This window comes from Paroedura picta, chromosome 2 (genome assembly GCF_049243985.1).
Source record: "Paroedura picta isolate Pp20150507F chromosome 2, Ppicta_v3.0, whole genome shotgun sequence".
Classification (NCBI taxonomy): Eukaryota; Metazoa; Chordata; class Lepidosauria; order Squamata; family Gekkonidae; genus Paroedura; species Paroedura picta.
In genome coordinates this window covers 60,966,401-60,991,298 of record NC_135370.1, presented here as the reverse complement: position 1 = coordinate 60,991,298, position 24,898 = coordinate 60,966,401, and the positions used below count along the sequence as shown (strand labels likewise).

The following is a 24,898-nucleotide window of genomic DNA, read 5'->3' as shown; positions in this document are numbered from 1 at the left end:
TTAAGAGTAGCAGTTTCTAATCTGGTGAGTCAGGTTTGATTCCCCAGTCCTCCACATGCAGCCAGCTGGGTGATCTTGGCCTAGTCATAATCCTGTTAGAGCTGTACTGACTGAGCAGTCCAGTCAGGGCTCTCTCAGCCCCACCTACCTCACAGGGTGTCTGTTGTGGGGAGAGGAACCAAAAGTGATTGTAAGCTGCTTTGAGACGCCTTCTGGTAGTGAAAAGCAGGGTATAAAAGCCAACCCTTCTTTGAGTTGACGCTTATCCGTTTACTTACCTCATTTTATGCCAATAAAGGTACTCTGAATCTTACCTCATTAAAATTCTTGTGGTAACTACAGTGTTTGAAACCACCAGGTTTGAGAGAGATGCTGCTAGCTAGCCCCAAAGTGCCTTCTGTCATTGCCTGTAATCTTATCTGCGTAGGCATGCTGTCAGTTTTCACTGACACCCCAGAAAAGATAGCTACCTTTACCGACAATGCCTCAGGATTCCATAGTTCTGCTAGCAACTTAATATTTCTTCCTTGCTGCTGAATCTAGCACAGTGTGCAGGAAAAAAATCCTCTTTGCCAAGTTGAGTTCTTCAAAACTTAATTCTGGCACTTTAAAAAACCCAACCCCCCAAAAAAACCCAAATGGTGTAGGCATTTGTGCTAACTCATGGATTGATAAGAGTAGTGCTGAGATTTTGTTTGTAAGGATATAAAGATGTGGGTGTAAGGTCCACAGATTTCTATGAGCCAGTGGATTTTAAAACTGAAATTTGTGCACACGTGGACAATGTATTGTATTACATTGTATTGTTATGTATTTTATGTGGGTTTTAAAATTTCATTATAAACTGCCACAAGCCAGCAGGGTCCTGGAGTGCCAGTTAATAAAAATGAAAATAAATAAATAATTAAAATGGTCTTTGTTTAGCATATTTTTATCCCATAGTTACCCCAGGGACCTCAGAGTGGCATACATAGTTATTCCTTCCTTACAAAAAACTCTGTGAAACAGGGTACATGGGGAGAGAGTGACTGTCGCAATATCACCTTGTGAACTTCACAGAATGGCAATTTGCAGCCATGGATCCCAAAATCCTGATCTGACTCCTTAGTCATTACACCAAGCTGGGTCTCTAGCTATAGTAATATGCTTAATATCAGGATGAACAATGTTTAGTCTGCATTCATGCACTGAATCCACGTATATGCCAGGGGTAGTCAAACTGCATCCCTCCAGATGTCCATGGACTACAATTCCCATGAGCCCCTGCCAGCATTTGCTGGCAGGGGCTCATGAGAATTGTAGTCCATGGACATCTGGAGGGCCGCAGTTTTACTACCCCTGGTATATGCTTTTGACTGTGAGACTGATTCTACAGTTGAGATTTGCTGGCGCATTCTCACCTCATCTGATGGTAAAGTCAGACTCTGAATTTGTGCCTGCTATTCTGCATCTGTGATTTTCTCCTGTCACTGGTCAGGACACCATTTGCAGCATGTGTTTTGCAGTTCTGCTGGGAGAGTGAGTAGTTCTGCCTCCCATCCTACCTCCTCCCTTTATTTTGGGCTGAGCATGCACAATAACGCACTTGTGCCATAATGCAATCAAAATAAAGAAGCCCACCAGGTGAACAGGTGCGAAAAATCAATGCGTCCAGATGCACTGGAGGGACACACTCACCAACATGCCTGCCCCACGGAACTGGAGAAATGGCAAGAGAGATAAAAGTGAGTGTGGAAGCAATAACATGCATGTACTGTAACACAACCGAAATAAAGAAAAAATTAAAAATTGCACCCCCCAATCCCTCAGTTCCCATGGTAATCAAATCACCCAAGAGTGTGTGTGTGTGTGTGTTCTTGTGTTGATGCAGTGACCATGCATGCAAGAAGACAAAGCATGTTGACTGTCATTGCACAAATGGCTTCCTGCACAAAATTTACAAAGTGCACTGTAGCACCTTAAATCATAAAATGCATTTGGATGCTGAAAGGGGAGACAAGAGAGGCAGGATGTGAATGTGGAGTCAACTTTCAACTTTTTGGAGTGTCCCCACTTTTACTACTGCAGATTTGCATTGTAGCACCATTGTGTTCAAATTAAAAAAAATACAGAGGGGAGGGGGAAGCATGGGAGGAGAGTCACAATATTGGTTGGAGTTCATACATTGTCACTTGAAGTGGGAAATGGAGGAGCTAGGTGCAAATTCCCTCCCAGGGGTGGATGCGAAATTGCATTCTGCCAGGATTCTGAAACCGCATAGCAAACGGGGAGTGCATTTGGATCTGCACCTTACCAGTAAGATTTTGATGTGAAAGGTTTGTGATTCTGCAGAACTCTAGGGTGGCCATTGCAACATTTTTAGCACCTGCGGAAACAGTCTGAGTTTTGTGCCGAGTCCTCAAAACGTATCTAATACAGCATGTTTAACACATAGTTCATAAAATCAAAGTTGCTTTTCTCTTTGATGAACAAGTGTGTATCCTCTGAGGAATGACTTCAAATGGCATGATAAAAGACTAGCTATGAAACAGGGAATGGTTTGTTCAGACCTCTTTGAGGCCATTAGTACCTCCCATGTGTACCATAGAACTCTCAAAATACAACGGAGGGACAAAACTCAGAAGGTTTCTGAAAAACAAAGACACCCAATCAAGAACAGTCTTATCAAATTTCATTGCAGACATTCAGATTTTGTTTTGTAGGGGTTTTTTTTTTTACAGATATGACTCTCAAAGCATTCTTGTTCTGCATAGTATAAAATTGGTATTTGTGCCCTAACAATGTATGTGTGACGTGATGTTCCTTTGATGCGATGCATTTCATGGAGGGAAAATCTGACCTTTACAAAGTATTTCAACATGCTGGTATGCTTTTAAAGATCATATTGAGTCTGTGGGTTCAGCAAGACAAAGACACGGTTTCATCAAAAACAACAACTTTTTATTAACACAATAACGAAACCAGAAACACCGAAAAGCTAATGTAAGAACCCAACAAATTTATATGCATTTCAGACTGCCTGCCAAGTAACCCAATTCCACATGAGGAATTTGCCTCTGGACATTGGCAGCTTTTAGAGCCCCCTCCACATGATGTCACCTGCATCCTGAGGCTGTCCAGGAGCTGCCTCCAGTCTTGGCCAGAATTAACTTGAGATGAGGGAAATTGATAAAACTCAATTTGCCACCTCCAATCGCAGGTCTCATTGGTGAGCAACCAGTGAGCAACCAGCGGTTTGCCTGTATGGAGGGGGAAAGTGTGATAGTGTAGTCGCATCCTCCTCCTCCTCCTCCTCCCCAGTTCCTGACCATGGAAATTAAAAAAACTGGTTCCATACGTGCAGCAACGCATAGACGTATCTGCACATACATGAAACGGCAAACGAAAAAATCATTTAAAAATTACAGGGTCATGCAGAGTGAACATTCCACAGTAAATACATTTCATAGTAAATAAAATGAATTAATAGAAATTTAATTGTTTAAGGGTACATGGTTATGTTGGGAGCAGGTGGCAGCAACCACCTAAACACATTTATTTGTTTATTTTTTTGTTGAGAACATGAACGGGTCAGGAGGGGGATTTTGTGTGGGAGACCTCTCGCCCATCTACGGGCGTCTGTGTTATGGGGATATTTCTTCTGTGCTTAGAACACACACATTTTTTTGTACTTTGCTGGCTGTGTCAGCTCATACGCATAGCTCTGCCATTACATGAAATGGCAGTGGCCACATGCTCAACAGAGGAGAGGAACATGCCAGGGACAAAGAAAGCCAACTCATGATCCTTGTGGTCCAATCAACATGGCCAGCAAAGCTTTCAACCCAATCAGGAGTCGAGAGTCCCCTTGGGTGGTGCAAGGCAGGAAGAGAGAAGAGCCTACAAGCTCAGCTTGCTGGCCATGTTCTGTGAGCAGCTGCACAGCTGAGATAGATTCCAGCTCACAGGCACCATCCTTACCCTTGTCCTCTCAGGCTATCTCCTTCCCCTCTACCTTGCATCTTCCTCAATGTCCTCTACCACTGGTACAAGGGGACCAACATGGAGGGACAGCGAGGTTAGAGACCTCCTGGCCATCTTTTCCAATGAGAGAACGAAGTTTGAGTCCAGTGGCACCTTTAAGACCAGCAAAGTTTTATTCATGGTATGAGCTTTTATGTGCAAGCACACTTCTTCAGATACAGTCCTCTGTTTCAAAAGATACACTCCTGCATGTCTACTAGCAAATGCATTGAACACACCTTTTGGACAGTAGGTGGTGCAAAGAGTATAATTATTCTTTCTGAAATGCTTTGGCAATCTCTAACCAACAATAATTGCCTTTTCCTGGAAACCTGAATAGTTTATGATCATAAGCAAATCTTCTAGAATACCACGTCTATGCTGTGGAAAATCCCATGTTAATATGCAAGACAATAACCCTTTCAACTTAGTTTTAAAGAAACTCAAACACTTTCAACCCACCCTTTCTGCTTTAGAAAGTGAAATTAAAATGATGGAAACAGGTTTAAAAGAGTAGATGATTAAAACTTTGAATATGATTGGATTTTTGCCAGGGATTTAAAACAACTGGAACTGTTTACTCTTGGCATCATTTCAGAAAAGTTCGGAACTTCTTGGATGAGTAAGAAGCCTTGCCAGATGACAACTTTGTAAGAGTAACCTTGGGAATGCATTTCAAGTTGTCACTGAAGGTAAGAGACTGCTAATTGGAGGTGCAAATCCTTCATGTGCAATTCATTCTATCTGGCTTAGAGAGACATTTCAAGCACCACTTGTCACAATTTGTGATTCTAAATCTTGACAGTTTGCTGAAGCATCCTTTCCCCAAGGAACATGGGAGGATGTCAACTAATTTAACCTTGCCTGCCATACAGCACAGAGAATCTATTTTTGGAGGGTTTTGTGAGCACATCTGTAAGCCTTGCTATCTTTCAGTAATTGTCCCATCTACAGTGCCTAACCCTCAGACTGCACTTCTAAAACACATGTAAATCCCCCTGCAGTCTTTGTTCCTTCTCATGCTGCTGACCAAGTGGTAACAAATGGATTACTCAATCCAGTTTGAGGGGGGGATTTTTTTAACGTCATTATGGGCTGCTGGAATCAGACATAGTCCTCATTCTTTTTTAGTCTTTGTCCCTGAGAGACAAAAGATTTTGCTGGCTGCTCAATACAATCACCAACCTTTGCACACACATGCAAAGAAAAGGTGTTACTTTCCTACCTGATGGCCAAGATTTTGGGAATATTTTGCTCAAAGGACACTGCATTGGAGATTCAAAGAATCAGATCAACAATCCATTTTATAGCATCTTCAAAGGGAGCTTGAAGAGCACTTAACCGGCTTCTTGAAGGTGTCACTGTGTGATGTGCACATCTGTGTGTTCGAGTACAAAAGGGTCTTTGAGAGCTCTTACATGAAAATGCAAGCTGTGATGAATGTTAGAAATACAGGATTAAAACAACCCTTATTACTGCCCACCTTGTTCACCTCTTTCTTCTCCCCTGGGTGCTTACTTATCATTGAGAGCTTCCCCCAGGCTGAAGGCTAAGAGAGGGCTCTAGCCTGCTATGGAGAACAATAGCTATGCTTTGGGTAAAGCCAAAGGTACTAATTACTAAATGCTTGAGACTGCCACGCTATATCCAGCCAAATATCTGCACCTCACAGTCAGAAATATAACACTACCTACTTGCTACATTTCTGCCTCTTCTACTGTTGTTTCTAAACTCCCTGCTGTTATTTGTGAAGGAACCCTGGTAGAATCCAAGGTGACAGAACTCATTTGCATGTGTTGTGCTTATCATTCATGCTAAAGTGAGAGACTCATTTTTAGCCTCTTGCATGCCAGGAATTTTGCTTTACAGTCACCCATTCATACATGCTGCCAGGTCTTGCAGCATATCATCTGAGCATTGTATCTTCCCTTCCTTACCCTGCTGTTGGCTTACATCCAGTCTCAATGTATTTCAGACAGAAATAAAACACAGTTGGGCAGCCATGAAAATGCTATAATGAGAAAGGAAGTGCAACCTGCACATGATGCCATTGTCATGCCTCTGGAATAGGAACAATCAGTTTCTGCATTTTTGGGCTATAGGGTTTTCCAACCAAGGCCCCTTAATGGTACCATGGTGGGAGAGTTTTAAAAATGGCAGCTGGGAGCCCTCCTGCCCTGTGCCTGCCATTTCCAGCTCTGAGCAAAGAGGAAAGAAAAGGGTTTTTTAAAATGTTTTTAAAAAAATTCCACCCTTATTTAGGCAGGTTGACTTGCCCCCTCCCAAAGTGACCAATGATGGGCTTTTAGGGGGTGGGAAAGAGAGAGGTGGGACGACAGCCATTTAAACTTTTGCTGCCTAAGGATCCTGTCATTTCTGCGGAGGTGTAGCAGAGGGGGCGTGGCCAACTGACATCATTTCCTCAAAGCCTGAAAAATATTTCAGTGGTACCTCCATAGTCAAAATATTGAAACATGCTGCTCTGCAGTACATGTAGTCTTTTAAATCATCAAATGTTTTTTAAAGATGGATAATACGACTATTTCTAATCAAGATGAAAAAAATGTGAGCAGTCTTCTAAATCATTGCATGTTAAAAAAAATTGACAGGGCTATCAGGGGTGAGATGAACTTCCAACCAAGTGGTCATCCCTGATTTAAGGCCTTCTTAAATTCGAGCATTTGCTATGTGTCGGAAATAAACTGTTCAGACACAATTTTATGTCTCATTTCTGTTCCATTGATTCCCTCTAAGTTGTTTTAAAAACATTCAAGCAATCGCTGCTTAGAGCAGGGTTATCACAAACAATTATGGAGCTATTCTCCAAATATTTCTGATTCAAGGTCCAGAGTACCTTCATTGTAGAGCCTGAGAACCTTGGTTTGAACTAGACACTTTCAGAACTATCCAAGCCATTCAATCATTTGTATGTCATAGACTTCTTAACCTTGACATTGAAATATTTGCCACCAGGTAAACACAGCTGAACTCTGCCACAGTTCCAATAACTTGTCCAAAGTTAAGAAGTGCCTTGAGAGATAAGAGGAGGCTTATAAAGTATAAAATTGGATTTGTTCTTCTCTCATTACAGATTTTTTTCTAAACAAAGTAGAGATAAATTAGAAAAATCTTTAAAATACTATCTTCAGTCACTCTAACTGCACATTAAAAATTAGGTACACAAGTGCATAGAGTATAGACAAATATGTGACATTATAGCAGACTAGATTTAAGGCCTGCTGTAGGCCCAATACAACGGGCGCTAGCGGGCAGGCGGCTGGGTGCATTTTTGTAAACGGCTTAAAAACAAAGTGCTCAGACTCCTGGATGATCAGGAGAAGGCTGCTTCAATGCACTTACCCCACTTTTCCACCTCATTACCCACAAAACGCAAGCCAGCCCCTGGACAGCCTCGGGATGCAGGCAATGTCATGTGGAGGGGGCTCTAAAACCCAACAGCAACCAGGGGCAGATTTCGCATGCGGAAATGTCACAATTCCTCTCCAGCCCAAATTATACTGTTTTCTCCCATTGTTATCCCCAACTACCATTTAGCATATTTGAACTAGGGGGAAAGCCCACTGCATCCAGAAATACAATCTTCTGTGGTCTGGTGTGAGTTGTCTTCACACAAACTTGAATTTTATGGTTAAAGATTAAATATAAAGATGCTCTACAGTTAACTCCACAGCTCTTAACCAGGGCTTGACAGCCCATTTCAAACCCAGATTTTAAACCAGTTACTAAGCCAGTCCCTGTGTCTAAAAAAGCGTGCTATTCATATGAAAGCTTATACCTTGAATAAAATGTATTGGCCTAAGTGTGCCACTGGACTGAAGACAGTCCTAGTTACTGGTCACCATGATCTGCTTCAGCATAAATGCAGTGGTGGTGGTGGAAAGTGCCCTCAAGTCACAGAGGTCTTATGGCAACCCCTTAAGGGTTTTCAAAGCAAGAGATGTTCAGAGACAGTTTGCCATTGCCTTCCTCTGTGGCACAACTCTGGCTTTCCTCGCAGGTCTTCTTCCCAAACACTAGCCAGGGCTTACCTTGCTTAGCTTCTGATATTGGCTGAGGTCAGGCTAGCCTGGGACCACCAGGTAAGGGCCATAAAGGCAGTACTAAATCATAATTGGGGAAACTGATGGAGCATTCATTTTAGGAAATAAGGCTGTGTATACACACCCAAGCTGGCCCTTGATTTGCAAATCATAGTTTGCAAGATGTCAGCATGTCTTCTTCTTACACTGCTTACACAGTCTTAAGTTCTTTTGGCTTATAGGAGGAGACCTAGTTAATCAATGAAGAGCCCAATCAAGAGTACTTTATCACATCTGTACTCATGGGCCTGTCACTTAAATCTTTCTAGAGATATATTTTCTCTTCCACAGCCATGTCAAACAATTAATCTTAGAAATTATATAAGGCAGTAACAAAGTCATCACCACTAAACTCTGAGGTAATAGTGTATTTTAAAATATTGCTTGGAATTCAGATTTAAGGTTGCCAGACACCTACATGCTAATGGGTGATGAGCTTTGCAACTCAGATATAAATTTATAGGGATGCTTAGAGATCTACATGTCCGATTTGCATTCCTGACATTGCTTAAAATGTAGGAATTCATGAGAGAGGAAGATTTTTTTTGATGCTAGCTAGATATAGGCAGACTTTTTCCAGACTGCAAATGTGAAAATCAATAGATGTCCCAGTTCACTTGAGCCCTTTGATGTGTACCCAAGGGATTGTGCATATTCAAGATACTCATTTCCTTTTATTGAACATCAGCTGTGAAAGCTGCATTTTAAGGTCTAGAAAGTTTAAACAGCAGCTTAGAATGTAACAGGAAATAACAGAAATAGAAGCCCTACTGCAGTCAGGATCTGTAGTACAGATCCCCCCTCCCCATTGTTTGTAATATATAGGGCCATTCTGCACCAGCATCTATGTAGCAAATTGGTTTCGGAACGAAAAAACGCCATTTTAAATAGTGGAATTCGTCGTTATGCATACCTGCCTTTGTAGTGGAATCCAGTTGTGTTTCTATCGTTTCCCACAGGTTTCCGGTCTCGGCAAAAATTGCTAGCCAGGAAGCGATATTGCTGAGCTTTGTCCCGCCCCTGGCCGTCAATCAAACGAGCAGCCAATGGGCGGCCGTTATCATGCTCCCGAAAAGCCCCTTTCCCTTTAAGGAAGGGTTTAAAAAAACAACAACAACAACACACTTTGCAACGAATCTGCGTTGATTCGATGCAATGGAGAGACCAAATCAAAATCAAAGGCAAAATCAAGCAGGTGGAACATGAGAGACAAAAGTAAAGATCCGAGAACGCTTCATTTGACACAGTATTCTGGATTAGATCTCTTTCAATGTAGTCCTAAACAGAGTTACATCTTTCTAAGTACATTGCCAACAAAAGTGCATTGTCGACAAAAGTGCGTCTTATCAAGACTATGGTCTTCCCAGTTGCAATGTATGGCTGTGAAAGTTGGACCATAAGGAAAGCCGAGTGTCAAAGAATTGAGGCTTTTGAACTTTGGTGCTGGAGAAGACTCTTGCGAGTCCCTTGGACTGCAAGGCGAACAAACCGGTCAGTCCTAGAGGAGATCAGCCCTGACTGCTCCTTACAAGGCCAGATCCTGAAGATGAAACTCAAATACTTTGGCCACCTCATGAGAAAGAAGGACTCCCTGGAGAAGAGCCTAATGCTGGGAGCGATTGAGGGCAAAAGAAGAAGGGGATGACAGAGAATGAGGTGGCTGGATGGAGTCACTGAAGCAGTGGGTGCGAACTTAAAGGGACTCCGGGGAATGGTAGAGGATAGGAAGGCCTGGAGGATCATTGACCATGGGGTCACGATGGGTCGGACATGAATTCGCACCTAACAACAACAAAGTACATTGAAGTTAATAGGCCTAAGAGATGTAATTCTGTTTAGGATTAAATTGCCAGTGTCTTTAACTGGAGCATGTCCAGAAGAGGGCTATGAAGATGGTGAAGTCATATGAGGAAAGGTTGAGGGAGCTTGGTCTGTTTAGCCTGGAGAGAAGATGACTAAGAGGTGATATGATAATCATATTCAAGTACTTGAAGGAATGTCACATAGAGGATGGAACAGAGTTGTTTTCAGTTGCCAAAGAGGGTCAGACCAGAACCAATGGGTTGAAATTAATTCAAAAGTATTTTCTCCTAAACATCTGAACAAAATTCCTGTCAGTTAGAGTGGTTGCTCAGTGGAACAGTCTTACATGGGAGGTGGTGAGTTCTCCTTCTTTGGAAGTTTTTAAGCAGAGGCTAGATAGTCATCTGACAGAAATGCTGATTTTATGAACTTAAGCAGATATTGAGTGGGTGGGCAGGTAGTGAGTTCCTGCATTGAGCAGGGGCTTGGACTAGATGTCCCTTCCAACTCTATGATTCTATGAATGCAAAAGCAGGTGGTCCCCAACCTTTTTATCACCGGGGACTGGTCAACGCTTGACAATTTTACTGAGGCCCGGGGGAGGGGGTAGTCTTTTGCCAAGGGACGTCGCCACCACCGCCTGAGCCCCTGCTCCGCTTGCTTTCCCACCAGTGCCCCTGACTTCCTGCTGCCCACTGGGGGGGGGGGTGCTGCCAGCAGCAGCTGTGCAGTGCTAGGCCGAGGGGGAGCTCCAGCCATAGCGGCCGCCAGAGAACACCAAGGGTGAGCCAGCAGCAGAGTGACAGGGCAGATCCCGAGGCAGCAGCCGGGGAGGAGGATGAGGAGGAGCTGCGGCCTGGTACCGACTGATCCACGGAGTGGTACCGGTCCCTGGACTGGGGGTTGCGGATAGCTGGCTTAAACAAAGCTGGAGATCATGGGCTGATGGAGGTAAAACTGGCCTCCTTCTGTGACTTGCTCCAATACCTGAAGTATTTTTCATTTGTTGGGTTGATTATCAACCCAATTCTAGATTTCTGACGGTGCTTTAAATGTTTTCAGTTATTGGACCAATTAATTAATTGATTAATAACCAATAAGATCATGCGAGAAGAAAATATCTTTATTCAACAGATATGGAATAAGAAACTTCTGCCAAAATCCCCAAACAGAAGCCCCTGAAATCCAAAATGCAATCAGCATTTATACATATTCATATTCATAATCTTATTTCCCTAAAACTTTCCCAACTTTGTCCAGAAACATGCCCCAGTATCAACATGTCACACATGTGCTTCATAATTTTCTTTGTCCTGACAAAATCAATTAAAATATATTTATTACCTAACTTAGGAATGTTTCTCTACTTTGCTAGCAAGACATCCCTTATGATAAGAACTTCTTAACAGGTCATACTAAACAATTAACTCAGACAACACTTGTATGTTGAACATACAAGACATTTTCCTACTATTGTATTAATTAATTATAAAAACCTGCCTTGCTATCTGCAGTACTGGAGGTCCACATATTTTAATATATTTCTTATTGATATTTAATTTAAGCCATTCCTACGATTTCATTCAAATTCACATCTGGTATTGCAGCAGGCTGGGAGAAAAATGCCTCAGCCACTGAAGTAAGGGGCTGGAGTAGGTAAGTTTTGACTTTAGTAAGCAGTCTGGATTTGTTTAAACATAAATGTGCTCACAGACAAAAGACTTCCACTTGCTGGTCCTGAGAAAACAAGGAAAACTTGCTCAAATGCCAGTGTCATCACATGGTGCATTTGTTCTGCAAGGGAGACTTTTAATAGTCTGTAAGCCTGAGACCCTGTATCATATCCAGGAAGGCTGTTCAATACCCCCTGCCCTTAAATTTAAAAACCTGTTTTAAGTGCAGTAGTTCAGGGTTTGAGTGGGGAATCCACAAAGCAGCGACCACTAACCTGGCCCTTTGAAGGCTAGAAAGGTTATCTATGCAATATATGCTAATATCTTCTTTAAGATAAATAGTATCCTTGCAATGGGTCAAGTGAATAACGAGTGGCTTAATCAAAAGCTGCAGAATCAGCAATCCCCTTGTAATTTACCGCTTTGGTCGCATATACCCTTAACATGATAACTGGGGTAGAAGGCTTTCCTAGAGCCTGTTAATGAAAGAATTGCCATTTTTTTGTTCCAACTACTTTGTACTACTGTTGCCAATTTATGGTACATAGCTACAAAAGCTTTTTATAATGAGAAATTAAGAGCTAGTTCGCAGGTGGGCTTAATCTGCACAAAGGCTTTTTCCCTTTTAAAAATGGCGAATGCTGTGTTCTCAGAACTGATGGCACAGACTACACCATTAGTGTATTAATGTTTTTTCCCCAGCCTTGATTTATGTATATACCTCTCCTTGCACTTCCATGTCTGACTTCCCTAATTCTGCGAGTCTCTTGGGGTCAAAACTATGCAGGATTTTGAACATTTGTGATTAGCAATCAAGAAGTTGTATTTGACTCTAACAGCAGTTGGAATTTAACTAGGAGGCATTATTGAACAGATATAATAAATTGGCGATGAAGGCAGGAGGGCTTTTTTTATCTGTATAATACTGGCCACAGGCTCACATAGGTATGGGGATACCAGTCTGTATTGACACGTTCCCCACAAGGGGAACGTGTCAATACAGACTGGCATCCCCATACCTATGTGAGTCTGTGGCCAGTATTATACTATTAATATATATAAGGACTTGTCACTGATGAAAGAACTGAAAACGGAGATTACTTGGATTCCGTTTTGACAGAAGTCCTAAAGAATAAAGAAACAAGGAAAACCACAAAAATAGGACATTTTTCTTTATTTATCATATTGCCAGTGGATAGGTCTGTTTCTCTCTTTTTGGTTTAATTATTAGACTGTCCTTCTTATACTCTTGTATGGGATGCCTTTTTTTGCCTCGGAATCCACCAGTACCTTTTTGCAAAGTCCAGGTGAGCCTCCAATTGCTTCATGGATTCCTCTCTTTGATAATTGTCTGCTTGCAATTAGTGGCACAGATGTGTCAGAAGAGAGAAAACTTGTGCTGCTTATTTACTCCTTGGGAGTAGAAGGACCATGTATTTTATTTTTACGTATTTCCTCTTGCTGATGGTAAATATGAGACTACTGTTACTGCACTGAAGGATTTTTTTGTGCCCAGAATTAATATGGTAGCTAATCGTTATAAATTTCATCACGGTGAACAGAAGGTGGGGAAGTCAGCTTTACAATATATTGCTGTTTTGGGATGCTTAATTGGCCCCTGTGAGTTTGGAGAGCTGGCTGATGAGATGATTAGATACCAGCTGGCTGAAAAGACAAATATGCCTCCTATAAGAGAACAGTTGGTCTTAGAACCAGGACTCGCTTTGGAGAAAGCTATAGGAATTCAAACCAAGGCAGCTTTGAATGAGACGAAGATGATAAGTTTGGGTACTGGAAATACAGACAGAATATGGACTTGCTGCAGAAAGCTCCAATGCAGACTCAAGATGCTACAATGAAACTGAAGGAAGATACTGAAAAGTTATGGAGTCAGTGAAGTAGAACAAAAAAGTTTTTTTTTTGTGTGGTTCTATACAGCATCTCACAAGTGATCCTGTGTCCTACAAAAGGAACACAAGGCAACCATTGCAAGAAGACTGAGGCTTGTTGTAGCCAACAGAGTTAACACCAATTACCTGCAATTCAGGTGCCTGATGTAAATATTTTGAGTGTGGATAGGAGTCGATCTATGCCTGTAGCAAAAAGAACACGATACTTAATAGTCTAATGCCTGCATTCAAGACCTCTGCAGGAGGAAGATCACCAGTTTCCTAGACTTTCACCTAGCAATAGTAGCTAACCAATCACAATATAAAAGAAGCTAAGTAATTTTAAACAGCCTCCTAATTTAGAAGAAGAGTTGGTTCTTATATGCCACTTTTCTCTACCCGAAGGAGTCTCAAAGCGGCTTACAGTCGTCTTCCCTTTCTTTCCCCCATAACAGACATCCTGTGGAGTGGGTGAGGCTGAGAGAGCCCTGATATCACTGTTCGGTCAGAACAGCTTTATCAGTGCCGTGGCGAGCCCAAGGTCACCTAGCTGGTGGCATGTGGGGGAGTGCAGAATCGAACCCGGCATGCCAGATTAGAAGTCTGCAGTCCTAACCACTACACCAAACTGGTTTTTGACTAAGATGATGTTGAACATTGTGGTCTTTTTGGTAGCCTCTGCTTGGTTTTCTGACTGAAATCTTCTCTGCATGATCTTTTAGCTCAGAAAAGAAAATGCTGGAGTCTTTTGTGCATTTCTCAGAAAACGGCTTATATTGTGCTACAACTGAGACCTGGTACAACTATCTCAGGTAAGACTGACAATGGGTAACGGAACTGTGGGAGGCAGAACAGAAAAATGGAACCATGCAGGTGTATTGATGTCACTTCTGGCAAAAACGGTGACATTGTGTCTGGGAGGCACTCTAGGATTTACACAAATGCACCCTAGAGACACAAGAGCCAACCAGAGTAACCCTGTGAATCAACCCATAGGTGCTATACTGGAAAAAGTTAAGAACTGAGAGGGAGGTTCTTAAAAGAAGAAGATAAGTTTTGAAGATTGAGAGGCAGCAGTTAGGTTAGTCTCACAGGAGTGTGAAGTAAAGATCAGACAGGATATCAGATCTTTAGTGAAGTTTTCTTGTTGTAGGAGCTGACTATATCGAAGTGTTAAAGTAGGCCAGCTGAGTTTTTGCTGGCCTTGGCATGTAACTTAGTTGCAGCAGAGCACTGTGATGATATGTGATAAACTTGCCATATTTTCCTGAAGCATTTATTGTGTAAAACCTTACATCCACAATTCCTGGTTAACATTTACCTCACATCGTGTGTTTCCTCTGAAAGAATCTTTATCCTTATTCACTTTCAAAAGAAAACAATCTTGTGACTGTCAGTTTTACTTCAGTTAACATTCTGGTCTTGGATGGGCCATAAACTTGGGTATAGATAATATCTCTTTGAACCAAGTTTTTTATTGCCTTTTTAATTTTCCACTTGGAACCCCAGTGCAATGGGGTAGGCCATGGACCAACCTACAGCATATCTAGATGAAACTTCAGTGTTTGACCCATTCCAGTATGGCTTCTGACCTGGCTATGGGATGGAGACAGTTTTGGTTGCCTAGATGGATGATCTCTGGTGCCCACTGGATTGGAGTGGGTTGACACTGCTCATGATGTTAGATCTCACAGCAGCTTTCAACATGGTATATCATGAGATTCTTGCTCACCACCTCGCCAACATGAGTATACAGGGGACAATGGCTGATCTCCTTTCTCTGCAGTCACAGAGAGAGTCGCAGTGGGTGATAATCAGTCACACGGCTGCCAGCTCTCTTGTGGGGTTCTGCAGGGTACGGTTTTATAACCCACTTTTTTAACATCTTCATGTACCCTCTTGCCCAGCTGATTGGGAGATTTGGGCAAATTTGTTATGTGGATATGCCATCACATGTGTTCGGGCAGGAGTTCATTTTTTTCCCTTTGAGAATATAAGATGGGATTTTAATTTTAAATCTTTGCATTTAAATGCTTTAGTGGGTATTTTTCTTTACTGGGTTTTTTGAAAAGAGGTTATTAAAATAATGTAATAAATATGCAAGGAAGACATTGCAGAACTACATGCTTCATATAACTCTATATGTTAATTTTTAAAATACTTCTTTTTTACTTGACCCAAATGCATTTCTTTGCATTGTGTTTTCAATGGAAAATACTAAGGGATGAGACAATGGGGGGGGGGGTCAACAGACAAAATTCCAGCTTTTGATTAAAAGCTATCCAGGCATTGAGCCTTTGCTCCCTTGAGCCACTCATGAAGTCACCTTGGCGTAGACACACACGCCCTCCCAGCTATACCATATACTGTTGGGGAAGTAATTTTTTCCTCTTTATGCTAATTAAAATGAAAAGGAGGATACATAGTGAAGCCCTCCTAGGATTGTACATCAGCAGAATTCATATGGCATATTCTACCTTCCAGTTTCAATGAAATTGCATCTATAAACATGTAGTAAATACCATGAAATATTGATGTTGGCCAAGAATCCATTAAGCACCTTAAGCCTTATTGACTGCAGTAAGTGAATTAAGGATGTGCAATTCCTTTTGTTGAAATAAACAGCCCACAGAATTTCCTCTCCTCCAGTATCACTTTCCACCAATTTTCTCCAGCTGCTTTTTACTCTTTCCACTACTGGTCACTTTCTGAGTAGACCAAGTTACTTGGTTCTTAAACTATTAAGAGGCCCTTCATGGTGCAAAAAAGAATACTGCTGCAGAAATGTTTATTTCTGGTTCACTGTAAGCATGGTTAGGCCAGGAGAGTCTACCCAGAAATCTTTGCACACCAGAAAGAGGCCAAACACTGTCTCTATGCGAGGCCAGTCTCACCCAAGAGACTTCCTGGCTGTCACAATTGTTATGCAATTAATTTGCAAAAAGAAAGGGATAGGTCCTATATTCTTCCTCTCACCCTGCACAAGGGAAGCAAAGGAACTGACAGTACTTGGCCAGTGGCTAATCCTATCAATGATCCTCCACATTTGAAAGCAGGTAAAGGTATCCCCTGTGCAAGCACCGGGTCATGTCTGACCCTTGGGGTGATGCCCTCTAGTGTTTTCATGGCAGACTCAATACGGGGTGGTTTGCCAATGCCTTCCCCAGTCATTACCGTTTACCCCCCAGCAGGCTGGGTACTCATTTTGCCAACCTCGGCAGGATGGAAGGCTGAGTCAACCTTGAGCCGGCTGCTGGGATCGAACTCCCAACCTCATGGGCAGAGCTTTCAGACAGCATGTTGCTGCCTTACCACTCTGCGCCACAAGAGGCTCGCATTTGAAAGGATTGTTCCCTTAATGGGCCTTCCTGACGAAATCATCCCTCCAGTAATTTCTTCCTATCCTTAATTGCTGGTACATGAAGAAAGGGTCTGCCAATCCTTCCTGTTCCAAAATGCAGGTGTGGCCAATTGCGACATCCTACCCTGAGCAGTCTAACTCCAGAGGATCTCCAATAAACCCTTTTAGGTTTCTTTATCAAAGCCTGGCTCACCCATTAGCAAGCTCCTTGTTTCTTGAGTATTGCCCAATTAATCACATCAAGACCTTGTTAGGAGGCTGCTATGCGCTGCCCCTAGTCCCCAAGATACAACATTTGCAATAAAAAGAGGACTGAGAGAAGCCGTCTCTGTTCTTGTGTTTGGTTCTCTATGCACAAAACCCAACTTACAGGCTACCATCCCTTCTGGACTTCTTTCTTGTTGGATGGTAATTATACTTTTCTTTGACCCAAACTTAATCCTGATCACCTCTTTTGTTTCGCCTGTGTGCACGTGCTAGTTTAAATTGCGTGTCTGTCTTTAGGGACCTTTTATTTTATTTATTTTTTAAACCCTTTTAAAATTAATTTCAAAGATCTGCCTCTGCCTGAGATTTCTGGACAGATACTGCTCTCATATACATTGGTGGAGAAGTCTCACTTGCTGCCTATCTTGCAAGACTTTATCCCCTAGAATTGCTAATTCCCTCATCATAAATTCAGGAGACAGGTTTATTTCAGGTAACAAATACTCCAAGCCTGCCAACTGCTCATTCCCTTCATTGCTTCCTCACTCACATCCAACTGGGTGCTTTACTCCCAACCATCCAAACCTATACAATGTTGCTCCAGGCTTAATAACACTGATATTTTTGAGTCATGGACCCTTTCTAGTGCAATGCTCCAATTTTTATATTCCTACTATTTCGTTCAGCTTGAGTCAGTTTGTCTCAGTCCAGTTTCCGTTCAAAGAAACAATATTTCACAGGGTAAGGCACGTCCTACAATAGCCCTCTTCAGACCCCAGGTACCTGAAGGCTCACATTCACATGTAGATCTTCCCAATATGCATGATCGATGTGTCGTTTGTCCCAATGGCCTGGTTTTGTAGTCTAAGGAAAGGCTCACACCCAGTGTTTCAGAGATACTGATAAAATTTAATAAACAATGTAAAGAACATTCCCAAATCCAAGAAAATACCTAAATTTTCCATTAAAAATGAGCACAAGTTATAGTCCTATAGGAGTGGAGAGTCCTACTTATAATCCACCCTTCACAAATCACAGCATGGTGAGTTGTTCTGTCAGCCTTGGGAGTGATCCAAGATGCCATAATTGTCCTCCTCAGAAGGCAGGAATTCTTCAATGAAGAGTGCAGAAGGAATCTTGATTCCGATTGGTGACACATTCTGAAGTCTGGCAGGCGGAGACTGAGGCAAGTGAAAGTTTGTCAAATCATTTATACCTGTCACGACCCAAGGAGTGTGATCCCCAGATCCCCTCAGAAACAACAAGGCAGCAGTCCCAGGCACTGGGAAAAATACTGAAGTTAGTTTTCTTGAGGAAGAATCAGGGAGCATCAGAAAGAAGTCATAGTACAGGCACAATAATTATCAAAGACACTGATGCCCCGGAAGGCCAGGGCAGATATATACTCAGATCCCCCCCCCCCAAAAAAAAAATGCGCAGGAAAGTCCATTCCCACAGTAAACACTTTTGATCAAAGAAAGTGTGGAAACTGGAGACAGTTTGTCTGGTGTAGCACAGCTGCTACACAACATGTTTACATTCTGAATAAGAACAAGTGATAAAAACATTACCCTAACAAACTTGGACTCTCTACATCAGATGGCCAGGCAAAGAACAAAGAGGAGTCGTTGGGAGGGGTAGTTGCCAGGGGTACAACTCCAGCCTGAGGGATTATCATTAAGATTGACATGACACATAATAATACCCATCTGTCAGCACTTTAGGCAATAAGCCTACTACTGATGGACCTATTTTCGGTACTCAAACCAGCCCGAATTCATAACACCGCTTGGCTACAGATATTTTGTTGGCAGCATGGAATAACTTTTGCACTTTAGTTATTTAGTTGGGGTGGGATCCTACCAGCCATAAACAGAAGGTGTCTGCAGCTGGGATATTTCCTGCCTTTCTGCTTCCATAACAACTCACTGTAACTGATATTAGTATTTGGTATAGTCTCACTGACAAAATCTCATCCCATCTCTCACTAGCAGAGCCTTTTGCCATCTTGTCCAGGCCTCACTCACTCCAAGCATCAGCCTTTTGTTTGTGAGATTGTAGCTTTGGGTTTTTTTGTTTTTGTTTTTACTGTATGTTAGATACAGCATCTTCTGTAAGAATATCTCCTAAGAATGCCTGCCATTTGTCTTCAACTGTACTGAACTGTGACTATAATGTTTTTCTCTTAAACTTAACCTATGTAGTGCAATAATAATATATCTGCCTCAGTAACGTTCAGTTATGTTCCCCTTTATTGCCAATGGCATTTTCCTGTAAAAGTTCAAAGCAAATGACCTTTATGATTGGACACATTCATTAAACAGAGTAGCACCTTCCTGGACTGATGTGAAACTGTTGTATTTTATGTTGAAACCAGAAGATGGCAGTGTTTTTTAATAGATGAGACCTGCCCCCCCTCCAAACAAAACAAAACAAAATCCAGTGTTAGGAGGCAAGCAGGTCTGGGAATACAACTGCAAGCTTTCTCTTGTTTAGTAAAGCTTGTTCTGGCAGGTAACTCTTGAATCTGAAAGGATAACTGGCTCAAGCAAAGATGTGCAGAACTGCATACAAAGTAAGCTCGAAACAAATTAAATCATAAAAATACTGTGTCAGAAGGAAGCTCATGACTCATCTAGTTCAGCTCACTTGGAAAGTATACCTTTATTATTTATTAAACATTGCTCCTTCCAGTGTATAAAAATATTATAATGTGTCTGCTTTTTCTAGTGTTTGAGGGTGCCTGTGCCTGTGTGTTATCATTGAACATAAATAAGACCACATGAAGCATTGTGGAAAAAGTTTAGTCTTATTCCTAGTCCACTATGGAAATATCCTGTAGGTTTGGAGAAGCTGAAACAGAGCATTCAATACTAACAAGTGCTTTTTTGTAGTTAAGGAACTTTCAAGAAACTATGTTGTTCCAGAGCAATGACGTTTATAAGAACGTTCCTCAATAAGAAGACTTGTAAGGGTAGACGAGTATCTTTGGAAAACAGCTTGCCCGAAGATCACCTTCCCCAGCATTGAGAAAGCACAGGGAAATATTACACCTGCTCTAAGGTGTCTTCCACTGACCCCAATAAGAGGCTTTCAAACAAGTGAGAACCGTTGTGATAGAGTTTATAATTTCAAGATATTCCTTCATATTTGTCTAGTGTGTTAATTTGAAGACTTTCCCCATTGGTCACATGAGCCTCTTGTGGCGCAGAGTGGTAAGGCAGCCATCTGAATGTTTTGCCGATGAGGCTGGGAGTTCAATCCCAGCAGCCGGCTTAAGGTTGACTCAGCCTTCCATCCTTCCGAGGTCGGTAAAATGAGTACCCAGCTTGCTGGGGGGTAAACGGTAATGACTGGGGAAGGCACTGGCAAACCACCCCGTATTGAGTCTGCCATGAAAACGCTAGAGGGCGTCACCCCAAGGGTCAGACATGACTCGGTGCTTGCATAGGGGATACCTTTACCATTGGTCACATCTTCAAGTACTCAGTTCAGCTAGCTGAGAATGCTTTCATGAATGTGTTGGGCTTGTTCCTTAGATGAAAACTGATTGAACTATTCCTCGTTATTCTGGTCTCTATACTGGAACCCAGAAACATCACGCAAACAAAAATCAGGAGCAACTGTGTATGAAAAAGATCACAGATTTCCAGGAGCTGCCACTCATGTTCTTGCCAGAAATGGCTTAGTGAAGAGGAGTTAAGATTTGAACCCAAGTTACATGCTTCAGAACATTGACAGGAATAGGTCAGCAAAGATTATTTATAATATTGTACAACCTTCCAAATTTGTGCATCTGTGACAAGAAAGGACATGGGTTAGTCTTTACACCATTCATTGACAGAGTTCACTTTTTTGAGTAACTGATGTCAACTTTAGAATTCATGAAATGTTTGAGCCCTTAATGACTGCAAGCTAGAAAAGAATGAAGATGAAAAGGAGGCAGCCAATATGCCCAGGAAAGGCCCAAGAGATTACATGAATGAACTACCCTCCCCAAGAATGAAGTGAAATTCAGAGTTTTCTGTGAACCCTGGAAAGCAAGTATTTCCTGAATGGCAATAGAATAAATATGTTACTTCACAGCAGGAGGCAGGAAGTACAAAAGATTCAAGCATTTCAGTTGGTGAGCTGACAACTTATTAACAATATCCTGAGCCAGGAATAATGTGAGTCAAGAAAAATAAGTCCGAGACAGAGATGAAAGAATGAAGGAAGTTATCTTAGACAGGCAGAGTTTTGATAACAAATTCTATGAAGTTTTTCATTACAGTATCCTTAGACAACCTAATCTGTAGCTGTGATGAACAACTGCCCTATCCACTGATTTAGCAGGAGCTTTTGAGTTCATGAATTTACAGGTAGATGAAATTGCATAGTCCCCAGTGTTTGTTTTCCTGTTGTAACCATCCATGGTGGCTCATAAACAGCTTGATCAGTAGGCTTAGAGCAAGTCTCACTGTTTCTGCATGCCTTAACCCCAGGGGGACTGCAGACTATAGCTCCAGAGCCAAATTTGGCTCAACACAGAACCAAATCTAATTCTTTAAAAATAAAACTGCCTCTCTTAGCCTCTGCTTCACAAAGATGCTTGACAGAAAGGGGAAATGACAGAAATTAACAGCTGCTCGTAATCTAAGAACATTTCTGAACCACACTTTTTGATCTGTATTTCATCTGTTTCTGCCACACTTTGACCGTTTATGCACTGGAATTTTCATGCCAGGCTGCAGGCTGGAGTTTTAGTCATGGCAGGTTTCCCCACCTCTTCCTGGACCCACATGGAGGAGCATTTGGCCTGGTGCACCTTATCCGCCGCCGATTTGTGCTCCTGCATGGGAGCTGGGGCAGTGAATTTCCCAGGGTGTAAACAGTCTTTGTGCTGCTTCCATTTCAGAAGTCAACCCCAAATTGCAGGCCTTCTTCATGGTTTTCCTAGGTTTTCTTGCTGGGCTTTCTTTTCCACATTGAAGCTGGTCACCACAAAGTCTGCAACACAATTCCTGCTATTTTTCTATTTTAGTGCAACATTGGTATTTCAACATAGCGTCTACGGACTTCTGTCATCCTCTGTCTTGTTCTGTGCCATCAACACTGTCAACCCCCCCTCCCCAGTTTATCCATCTTGCCATAGCATGTAGAATGATCTGTTAACCTTTGGATAAGAGATGGGAGCAGCAGTGCCTGCAGTAACATTTTGAAGGAAGATGCTGCATCAAGGAGTGAAGGGATTTGGAGCTTGTGTGGTATAGTGGCTGAGAGTAGTGGCTTCTAATCTGGTGACCGCTCCTTCACATGCAGCCATCCAGGGGACCTTGGGCTAGTCACAGCCCTAATAGTGCAGTTCTGACTAAGCAGTCCTGTCAGAGATCTCTAAACCTCACCTACCTCACAGGTTGTTTATTGTGGGGAGAGGAAGGGGATCGTAAGCTGCTTTATGACTTCTTCAGCAGTGAAAAGCTGGGTATAAAAACTAACTCCTCCTCATCCTCTTCCTCACTTGGTAAGCCCCCACCCCAATTCACTAGCCACCAAGTCTCACCATTGGGATGATACAGTGTGGTCAAATTCTGATTACGCCAATGTATTGATGTGCCATTTGGAGCATATTTTCCATCCTTTTACCTGTCTCCTGGCTGCTGAGTTTAAGATGTGTGTGTGTGTGTAAAAAAACAGACCTATATAAACCCCTCTACGAGTTGGTTTCAGCAATAAAAGCACAGGTGACACCTTCTGGAATTAAGGCAACAGCGTACCTGGGGGTGGGGAGGACAGAATGCTCATGTAGACTCTAACACAGTAGGGAAGGGAAGAAAGTTCCTATGCAATCCATCATAGAAATGGGGACAGGGCAGGGCTGGGTGAAGAGCACTCATCCTACTTTTTTTTTGGAAAGGGCTGAAGAGGAAAACAATCTTATGTTGCAAGAAAAAGAGGTGACTATAAATGGGGTGGCCAGATGAATTTTGTTATCTCCCCAATCAACTTTACACTGGCAACTGATATACAAAATAGGATGGGGTGTAGATAGGGAAAATATTTGAAAAGTAAAAGGGTGGAAACTGTGCCACAAATGGTGCATCAGAACACTGGAATTATGAAACATTGGACACTAGCAAGGCTTTTAAAAGATGCAGGGAGAATGGAGACTTCTCAGGAGAAAGAAGGAAATGATATGCGTGGTCAGAAAAGAGATGCTTTGTGGGCAGGACTTTAGGGAATGCAGCAGCTTGCAGAGATTGCACAAGTGGTATGAGAAAACAAGGAGAAAAGGAGACTTGAAACTGGCACAGGGACAACAAGAATGCGATGATGTTTTTAAGGCTGGGGAAAGGGGGGGGGGGGGAGAGAGAAAACCATGCTGGAGCAAAAGATGTGTGCAGAAAAGTCCCAAGTGTGAACCATGGGCAAATTTATGCCAATGCACTAAAGCAATAGCGTAGGGCAATCCTGTGTGTATTTATTGTTTGACCACATCCATGCCACTAAAGGACTTGTAACAACTGGTTGTTTTGGCTGCAGAAACTTTATAGATGGTTAATCCACATGACAATTATCAGTAATAGTAAACTGGATATTTTCAGTTACAAAAATAGGCTTTCTTACACTGATCTCATCCCCTGAATTTTGACATAACTTTTCATATAAAAAATGACTTACTTCTGTCTTAAATCCAAGTTCAGTGTTTCTCAAAGTGTTTGTTAGAGCGAAGCTGGCTCAGTATGAAAGTGAGTTCATGAGATCTGGCACTTTTGAAGAATTTTGAACATTATTTTAAAAAAACACTTTAAAAGATATATTGTCCTTATAATAACCCACATATCCATGGGTTTATTCACTGAATAGTCTTTTATCATATCATTTAGAGAATGAGAACTATTCATGTGCAAGCTTCTTACATCATTATGTGCCACATTTACGTGGGACTTCAGGACACGTATGCTAGGCTGTCAGTACCGTGTTTTCACTGCTGTAAAACCTACACTTGAGATCCATTTTGAATTTGACTCATTTATTAATAGGAAACAGGAGAGTGAGCGGGAGAGTACAGTCTTGTAAAAAACGGAGATCTGACTGAATCAGCAAAATGAAAAGAACCCTGTATGTGTGATATTTTAGGAAATGAATATGACCAAGAGCCAGTTTTTAAAGCATTATAGAGCAGCTCCACTTATGTGAATTAAGGAATGTGTGCACTTTAAAGAACAGTGCCCCCCCCAAATGAGTTAATTTCCTGTTCATTTATTCTATCTGAGACTCTCACCCCTCCCCCCCAGTACATTTTCAGATCGACATATAGAGGTCTATGTGCATATTTCACTATCACTAATGGGAATTTCAAAGCAGCATATAATTTTGCTGTGCTATTTTGTCTAACTTGTATTACACCTGTCAATCTGTAATACAGATCGACTATTTCATTAATATTTAAATGCTAATATTTAAAGGTCAAGCTTAGCTGGCAGCGGTATTAAAAACACCATTCTTTCTCATTTCCAGAAAAGCCAAGTGGGACGAATAATCATCAGATGCCAGATATGTGTGACATGAAGCAAGGAAGTACAAACAGCACTGCAGGTAATCCATGCACACCTCACCACCAGTATCTTTATTACTATGATTTTACACTTCCCTCCAGACCTACCTTTTTCCCAAGCAGGGAATGTGCAGCATTAAATCACCTAATTTCCATCAACCACATTTTGGAGTCTGTCACTTGTGTCTCTGATCTGATAGATACCTCTATTCAGTGAATCCACATTTGTGCTTTTAAAAGCATTTGACTTATTGTTTGGCTTCTGCAGCCATGTTGTGCATTCACTAGCACTAAATACTTTCCCTGCAGAACTTGCAGAGTCAGAA

The 24,898-nt window shown here is 41.9% G+C and overlaps 1 long non-coding RNA gene across 1 annotated transcript; it reads left to right on the top strand.

Annotated features, from left to right (window-relative positions):
• The first annotated feature begins 4,594 nt into the window (after positions 1 to 4,594).
• On the top strand, positions 4,595 to 24,619 carry LOC143828674 (uncharacterized). Its single transcript, XR_013227822.1, has 3 exons — positions 4,595 to 4,694; positions 14,190 to 14,279; positions 24,536 to 24,619. It is a non-coding gene; the product is annotated as an uncharacterized LOC143828674 (long non-coding RNA).
• The last annotated feature ends 279 nt before the right edge of the window (positions 24,620 to 24,898 follow it).